Consider the following 8,025-nt stretch of genomic DNA (forward strand, 5'->3'; position numbering starts at 1 on the left):
CGTATAACACTGACCGAGTAACCCTATAACATTGGCGAAGTAACCCCTTTAACAATGACCACCCCCTTTAACAATGACCAAGTAACCCCTATTACACTAACAAAGTAAACTCTATAATGGCTGGCCACACACGAAATAACCTCTATAATGGCTGGTCATACGGTGCGGCCAACCACATATAAAAATCTGTGTTTTAGTTGTAATTTGTACTTGAATAACCCTTATAAGAACTTATTATTCATGAAGTGAATTTATATGAACTTATTACAATACCTGAAATCATTGAAATAAGATGAATAGAACTGATCCTAAATCTTGTACTTAGAGAATTGGTGTAATCACCATAATGTTGGTGATATCTATTGACTTAAAAAGATAGAAGAAATTAGGGTTTATCATTGATTGATTTATTGATGGTAACCCACACGATTAACTATTGTAGGCGCGTTTGAAGTGCGCCTACGTTAAAGCATGTTGTGAATATGCTTGGCACTCATAGGAAGTGGGAATTGACATATGCGATTAGGGACAAGGAAAGTAGGGAGCCACCAACAAGTTTTTAAGGAACTTGTAAACCGTTCACGGATCATAAAAAGACAACCAAGAATAAGGGACAACGATAGGCAACAACGATTGACCCGTGAAGGTTACACCCCATTCATAATCCATGAGATTACTAACTCCATATGGTTCGGAACCACGAAAGAAGGATCGGGGATGATGGTACGAAGTGAGTCATGGAGTCACATTCGCCCGTATTGGCCTCTACTCGATTCTTATTATGAAAAGTGATTCCTGTGATCTTAAAGGCATACAAACAAAATATTCAATTTGCTCCAAACTATTATTAGGCTAAATTGGTTGAATATTAATGCAACATATAATTCTAAAATATTAGTGATCACTTGAATTAATAACAAGATTATTAAAAAGGAACCTAAATAGGTTGTCCAAATTATCTTATTAGGCGTGATTTTCAATTACATATTCCCTTTAAACATGCAATATGGTGATCATAAAAATAATAGAATAAAAATAAACATTAATATTATAAGCAATTCAACCATAATTCCAACAATATAAAATCGTTAGTAAAATAATAGAAATAAAAGGAACATAATTCTTACTTTGATTCTGTTTGTTTGCAACTACAAAATAATAAACGAGTTAGTAACTTCAAGGAAATAATAATAAAATAATAATTAAATTAAATTAAATAAAGTAGAGTTGATTTGTTGGGGTCAAACCCTCAAACAGTTCTACCTTTCACGCCTTGGCTTAAGGACAAAACCACGAGTAAAGTATGGACTCCTTGGAGTACTTGAAGAAGGAATTTTGAAATAATAAGGGTAGGCTAGTGTTTAGGCTAAAGCATAGAAGAGAGAAAAAACTAGAGAAATAATTGATGCCCCGTACATCAGAAATGAGGGGGTATTTATAGAAAAAATGTGCTGAGGGAACACACGGAACCCTAAAATGATAAAAACCCTAAAAAAGTATCCCGTGACACGGAAAACTGTACCGTGACACGGGAAGTCCCACCGTCAGACGAAAACATTCCCGTGACACGATGCAATTTTAGAGTGACGCGGGAAATTTTTAGTAAACGGGAAAGAAAACGCGTTAAGGGTTTACGCGGAAAGGACACGGAAATTCCCGTGTCACAGCAGGTTTCCCGTGTCACGGGAAATCCCACCGTTAGACGGGAATGATTCCCGTGACACGGTGGATTCCTGCCGTGGTGCGGGAATTTTCATCCCGCTTTTCCGTCTAAATACATTTTTAACCCTAATTTCGTTCATCATTTTAAGTGCTAATTGATAATTTCGGGCCTATTTCTGATTTATTATTATTTGGGCTAAAATATGAAAATAAGCAAATAAAATAAATAAAAGGTTTGGGCCAAAAATAAATAATAAAACGATAAAATAAAAAAAGGTTTGGGCTGAAATTAAATAATAAATTTGGGCTGAAATTAAAACTATGCTTTTACCAAACATCAAGACTAATCCATGGACTGTTCAAAAATATGAATTTAATCAAATACGATTTTTTTAAGCACTCTCGGGATTAAATACTGAACCCGACCAATAGTAGCGGTGAAAGGTTGTTCATCATCGGGTTTGGTTTTGGGGAGACATTTTTAGGTGTCTACAGAAGCTCCCACTTTGACTGAGTTTGTAGAAACGTCATTTCAAAAACGATAGTCAAAGTAGTCGATAGGGACGGAGAATGATTTAAGACGTTCTGCGATCCTAAATCATTCTGTATACGCCGATACCTGCAGAAAAATGTCAGTTCTACAGATAAAAGAGTAAAGGAATAGAATGCGTATCTGACACCAGTGTATCGGTGACAAATGAGTTTGGTAGCTTCCTATGCTTGAAGGAATCCACCGGATGATGTTTGTTGAAACGCTTTCCATGCCTAAGGAAAGCCGACTGAGGAGTTTGGTAGTTTTCTAAGCCTGAAGAAACCTACCGGATGATACTTTCCATGCCTGAGGAAAGTCGACGTATGAATTTGGTGTCATTCTATGCTTGAAGAAATCCACCGATGATGCTTTCCATGCTTGAGGAAAGCCGACAAAGGAATTTGGCGGTTTTCTATACTTGAAGAAAAAATCCACCGATAACGCTTTCCATGCTTGAGGAAAGCCGACTTGGCGGTTTTCTATACTTGAAGAAAAATCCACCGATAACGCTTTCCAAGCTTGAGGAAAACCGACTTGGCGGTTTTCTATACTTGAAGAAAAATCCACCGATAACGCTTTCCATGCTTGAGGAAAGCCGACGACTACTGTAATCGCTGAAATTTGCAAGTGTATGATGGTTCGATTATCCCCGAACGTGGGCCGCAGATGATTCACACCTTCAAGTCGATTATCCGACCATATTAGGTGCTTAAAATATCGATAAAAATTGACTTTAATGCTTCTAGGGGCAAAATAGTAATTTTGGTACCCTCCAACTGTCAGTTAGAATTTTCCGCGTAATTTTACTGAAAAAATTAACTGTCCAATTTGCTCGGAAAATCGTGCAATTTTGGTCAAAATGACAGGAATATTCGCAAATAGCTACGCAGGGCAGGCGCAGGACCACCGTGTTGAAGGAGTTATGTCTTCGTCGTGTGCAATTACTAGATATATAAATGGATCAAATTATGGAGATAATTAAGTTCGTACATTTGGGTCGTCGTTTTGCCATAGCTAGAGGTACTAACGATCTTTGGACTAGTAAAATAGGCCAAAGCCCAATTGGACGGATCCTATAAGGTCACACAAAGGGGCTAGATCGAGCATTAGAGGACGAGGCCCATCATGGGCCTCATCACTTTAGGTGGCCGGCCATATGGGGATTATTTGAGAGTTTTGGGCTTCGTGCCCTAGTCTAATTATAATGAGATTATAAATAGACTAGGTGCCTAGGTTTGCAGGTGGGAGAAAGCAATTAACTGATCAGTGTGATCAAATCCTAATTAGCAAACATGAAACCCAACCCCTCTCATAGTCCTCTCTCACACGGCTCTCTTCTCCTCCTAGGCGCCGGTGGCGTGTCGCGGTGGTGGTGGTTCGTGCGGTGGTCGGTTGTCCATAAAGGTGGTGATCGCGGTTTTCCTCAATCACTCGACCAATCTAGTATTGGTGGACGGCTCGTTCGAATCTCGTGGACTAAGTAGAGGAGCAACGCTTGGGGCTCTATTCTCTCCTTGATTTGCCTGTCGAATAGTTTCGTGGAATTCACACGTCAAAGGTATGATTATGTGTATTGTGTGTTATTCATGTGATTCTTGGGATTGGTACTTGATTGAATATGATTCATGTTTTTCCGCTACGTAGTACCTATAAACTCCTACAGTGGTATCAGTTAGCCTCTTGCATGAACGCGCTAGATCATAATAATACGATTATTTGATGTCCACGTTAATTTTACAATCAATTAAGAGGGAGAAGTTAATTTAATTATGGTTTAGTTATTATATTTAATGTGATTAAACTTTTGGAATCGATTAAATGTGATTTAATTATGCTCAAAATAGCCATGAAGAGACCGAATTTTAGCCCTAATATGTTCGAAATTTTCAAACCCCATAACCCTAAATTTCTATTTTTTTCGAAAATCCTAGCCCTAAAATATGATTTTTGTGCTTGATTTTGATCTAATTCGATTTATTTTATGATTCATAATTTTAATCGGATTGATTTATGCATAAAATTTTTTTATGTATGATGATCAATTTAATTTTAAAAGTTAGAATTAAATTGGGATTAATTTTATGATGAACCCTAATTATAAAGTTAAATGTGATTTAATTTTAATCTTATGGACTGATTTAATTTAATTATGATAAATGTTATTTTAATTAAATTAAAATACAAAAAAAAAATTATTTTGGTCGGCAACCGCGGCTGGGTGGCGCAGCCACGGCGGCTGCCGACCAGGTGGCAGTCCGAGAGGGAGGGAGGGAGGGCATGCGGTCAGGGGTGGCTGTGGGCAGCAGCGTGCAAGCGTTGCACGGCTGCTGCCACGGCTGCTAGAGCAGCTTCCCGCTGCTGCCTTGCGGTTGTGGCTGCTGTTATGGCAGCCTGCCACCGTGGCTAGCTTCGGTTAGCCAACCACGGTGGCCGGCGGTGGTGGCTTGCGGTATTTCAAAAAAAAAAAAAAATTAATTATCTTATTTTAAAAATTATTTCAAGATAATTGTGAATTACTTTGGGATAAAATCAGTTTTATTTTGGATAAGTTAAAATATTTTGAAAATATGATCTTTTATTTTTAAAAGATAAAGTTGGTTTTATTTGGATAAAATCTTTTATTTTAGGATAAAATCAAATATTTAAAAGTTGTTATATTTGATATTATCCATATTTAAAGTTGTTAAATTGGTAATTATCCTAATTAAAGTTGTTAATTTTGGATAAGATTGACTAGGATATTCTGAGCATATTCCAAAAGAATAATAATTGATTTAAATAATGTGATTATCCCATAATTAGATTAGGAGATAATTGATTTTAAAATTATTTGATTGGCTAGTAATTAGGATAGAATCTTCTAAATTTGTTAGGATAATCATGGAAGATTAAATATGATTTATATTTCTAGATTAAAATATGATTTGATTCTATCTCATGACTAAATTAAATATATGATATTTTATAACGGTCATGAATAATATATGATATTATCAAATTATGATTAAAATATAAGATATTTTAGGAAATGCGTTGACTTTATTATGAACATTCGATGTTGTAGTTTAGACAAACATGTTGAGTGATTTATTATATGACACTTTTATAATATATGATATTATGTTGCTATATATAGACTAGTATGACCCATAGATTCTAAAATACGATCTGCGCATCGTGATGTATTTTTGTAATCTAAATACGGTATGCGTACCGTTAAGTATTTTTGTAACTTTTATTTAAAGTAAATAGAATAGTTATTTAAATAGTGTTGGTCCAAAGAAGCCCATGACGTGAAGGCCCAAAGGAGCAAGGTGGATGGAGATCCATGGTGATTCAAGTGGGAGCTTTTTCATTTCTAGTTTTCTTAGGACTAAGGGGCCATACTATGTCATGATTTAATTGCATTAGTAGATTATGCATGTTAGATTTTATTTATGTTGATTGATGATGCGCTAGAGTTCACTAAATGATCACAACATAATAAATCTAGGTCCCAGTAATATTGAGGTAGCTTTTCCAATTAAAAACCCGATGAAACCTTTGATATTTTATGTTGGGTCATGCCTCAGCTGGGTGTCATATTATATCTTAGGGGAGTGGGGGTAACTCACGTTTTACACTTTTAATTGGTTATACTCAACAAGGTTACCTAAAGAGTTTAGAACCTTGAAGCTAAAGGTAATAATTAAGCATGTGATGATTAATTATTCAACCAAGAGTTACAAGAGTTGTAATCAGTAAAGAGTTTACTCACCTTGAAAATGTAATGGTTGATGGTAGGGCCTTAGTCCGATCAATTATTGCACAAATAAAGGATCTTGGAATTACTTAAAATTCAATTGGGATCAATTAATCATTGAATAAAATGTTTTAAAGTTACCAAATGAATGCGTTTATGGTACTTTAATTAAAATTAAACATAATTATTAAACTTTGCCTTATTTTGACATAGATGGGTAGCCGTAATCACAATGACAACAACGTTTACAACCTTCGATCATTCCTTGAGAAGGATAAATTGACAGGGGATAACTTTTTCACTTGGGAAATAATGCTAGACTTGTTCTGAAATCTGAGGGTAAAGAGGATATCATTGACACCCCATTGCCAGGACCTCTGCCAAAAAATCCAACTGCGGCAGAGATCAAGAAGCACAAGGAAGCTCATGACAGAGCTATACCTATCACTTGCTTAATGATTGCTACCATGGAGCCTAGTCTTCAAAAGCGTTTTGAGGACCAGGATGCCTACTCAATCATGCAAGAACTCAAAGCCTTGTTTAAGAAACAAGCTAGAGTTGAAAGGTATGAGCTCCATCGTGAGATTCTGGATTGTAGGATGGAGAAGGGAGCCACAGTTCATGATCATGTTTTCAAAATGATCGGCCTAATTCAAAGTATGGAGAAACTAGGGCACCTATATAGTGATGATTTGGCAACAGACATCATTCTCCATTCACTATCAGAAAGTTTCAACCAGTTTATCATGAATTTTAACATGACTCCCACTACAAAGACTATGAATCAATTGCTTGCAATACTGGTTAGTGCTGAGAAACAAATCCCTAAGGAACCTAAGAAGGAAGTTCTTATGATTCAAAAGGGAAAGGGATTCAAGAAGAAGGGGCAAAAGGCTAGTGCTAAGAGCAAGGGCAAGAAAGTTGCCAAGGCTCTTGAAAAGCCTAAGACGACTCCAAAGCCCAAGGCTGCAAGTGAAAGTGAATGCTTTTACTGCAAGAAGAAGGGGCTTTGGAAGCGTAATTGCCAGAAATACCACGACGTCCTCAAGAAGAATGGAGCATCAACCTCAGGTATAATGTTATAAACATTTTAACTTTCACTTAGGTATGTGATACCAAGTTGCAGTGCTTAACATAGTGATGTTGCGCAGGAACTGCAAATAAGTGAAGCTAGCATGGAAATGGAGCTTGAAGGTGCACTAGAAGTATTTGAGTGGCCAGAGATAGCTTCATAGTTATAAATTTTGATTAATTATCATGATTTTAGAATAATTTCCAGTTTTGATGAGACAATATTTCGATTTTCTTGTTTTGAATACTGAATTTGGTTTACTTGGCTTGGATAAGTGTTGATCCATGACCAAGGTAATAAATTGTTTTTTCATTTTGCAAGATATGAGTTAATTCTGTTTTATGAAATTGATATAAGTAGATCACAATAGTAAAATTTAGATGATTCAAAATACACTTACTTATAACAAGTAAGGTTAGGTCACATTAACCATTTGCACATTCAAAGTTTTGGATGGACTCTCATTCATATATGATTATGAATCACTTGAGAATTAGAAGTCATGCTTGATAAGTTAAGATGACCAAGTTGCCTTTTTAGTAAAAAGATTAAAAGAAGCTAAAATGACCTTTCGGTACTCATACATATGATGTATGTGAACCATAAGTTCAAAATTAGCAAAGAGATTTAACTATTTCATCGCTTTTACTAATGATTTAAGTAAATATATCGATAATTACTTAATGAAGTAAAGCTTGGAAACATTGAAATGTTCAAAATTCCAAAAATGAAATGTAAAATCAGTTTGAGATAAACAATTTAACACCACAATATGATTGGTGTGATAAATATTTAACTCAAAAGGAATGATCATCTAGAGGGAATTGTTGAATTAATTCACAATCCAGAAACATTACAATTAAAATGTATGTTTAGAAGGAATCAAACTTTGCTTTCCATTGTTCGATCCAAAAATTAATGATTTACAAATTCGCTTTGAGGATATACATTACAACAACAATTGCGAATATACTAAACAGGAAACTTAACCAAAGCAGTAGAAAAGATGTCATAAGA

This window comes from Chenopodium quinoa, unplaced genomic scaffold (assembly GCF_001683475.1).
Source record: "Chenopodium quinoa cultivar QQ74 unplaced genomic scaffold, ASM168347v1, whole genome shotgun sequence".
NCBI classification, from domain to species: domain Eukaryota; kingdom Viridiplantae; phylum Streptophyta; class Magnoliopsida; order Caryophyllales; family Amaranthaceae; genus Chenopodium; species Chenopodium quinoa.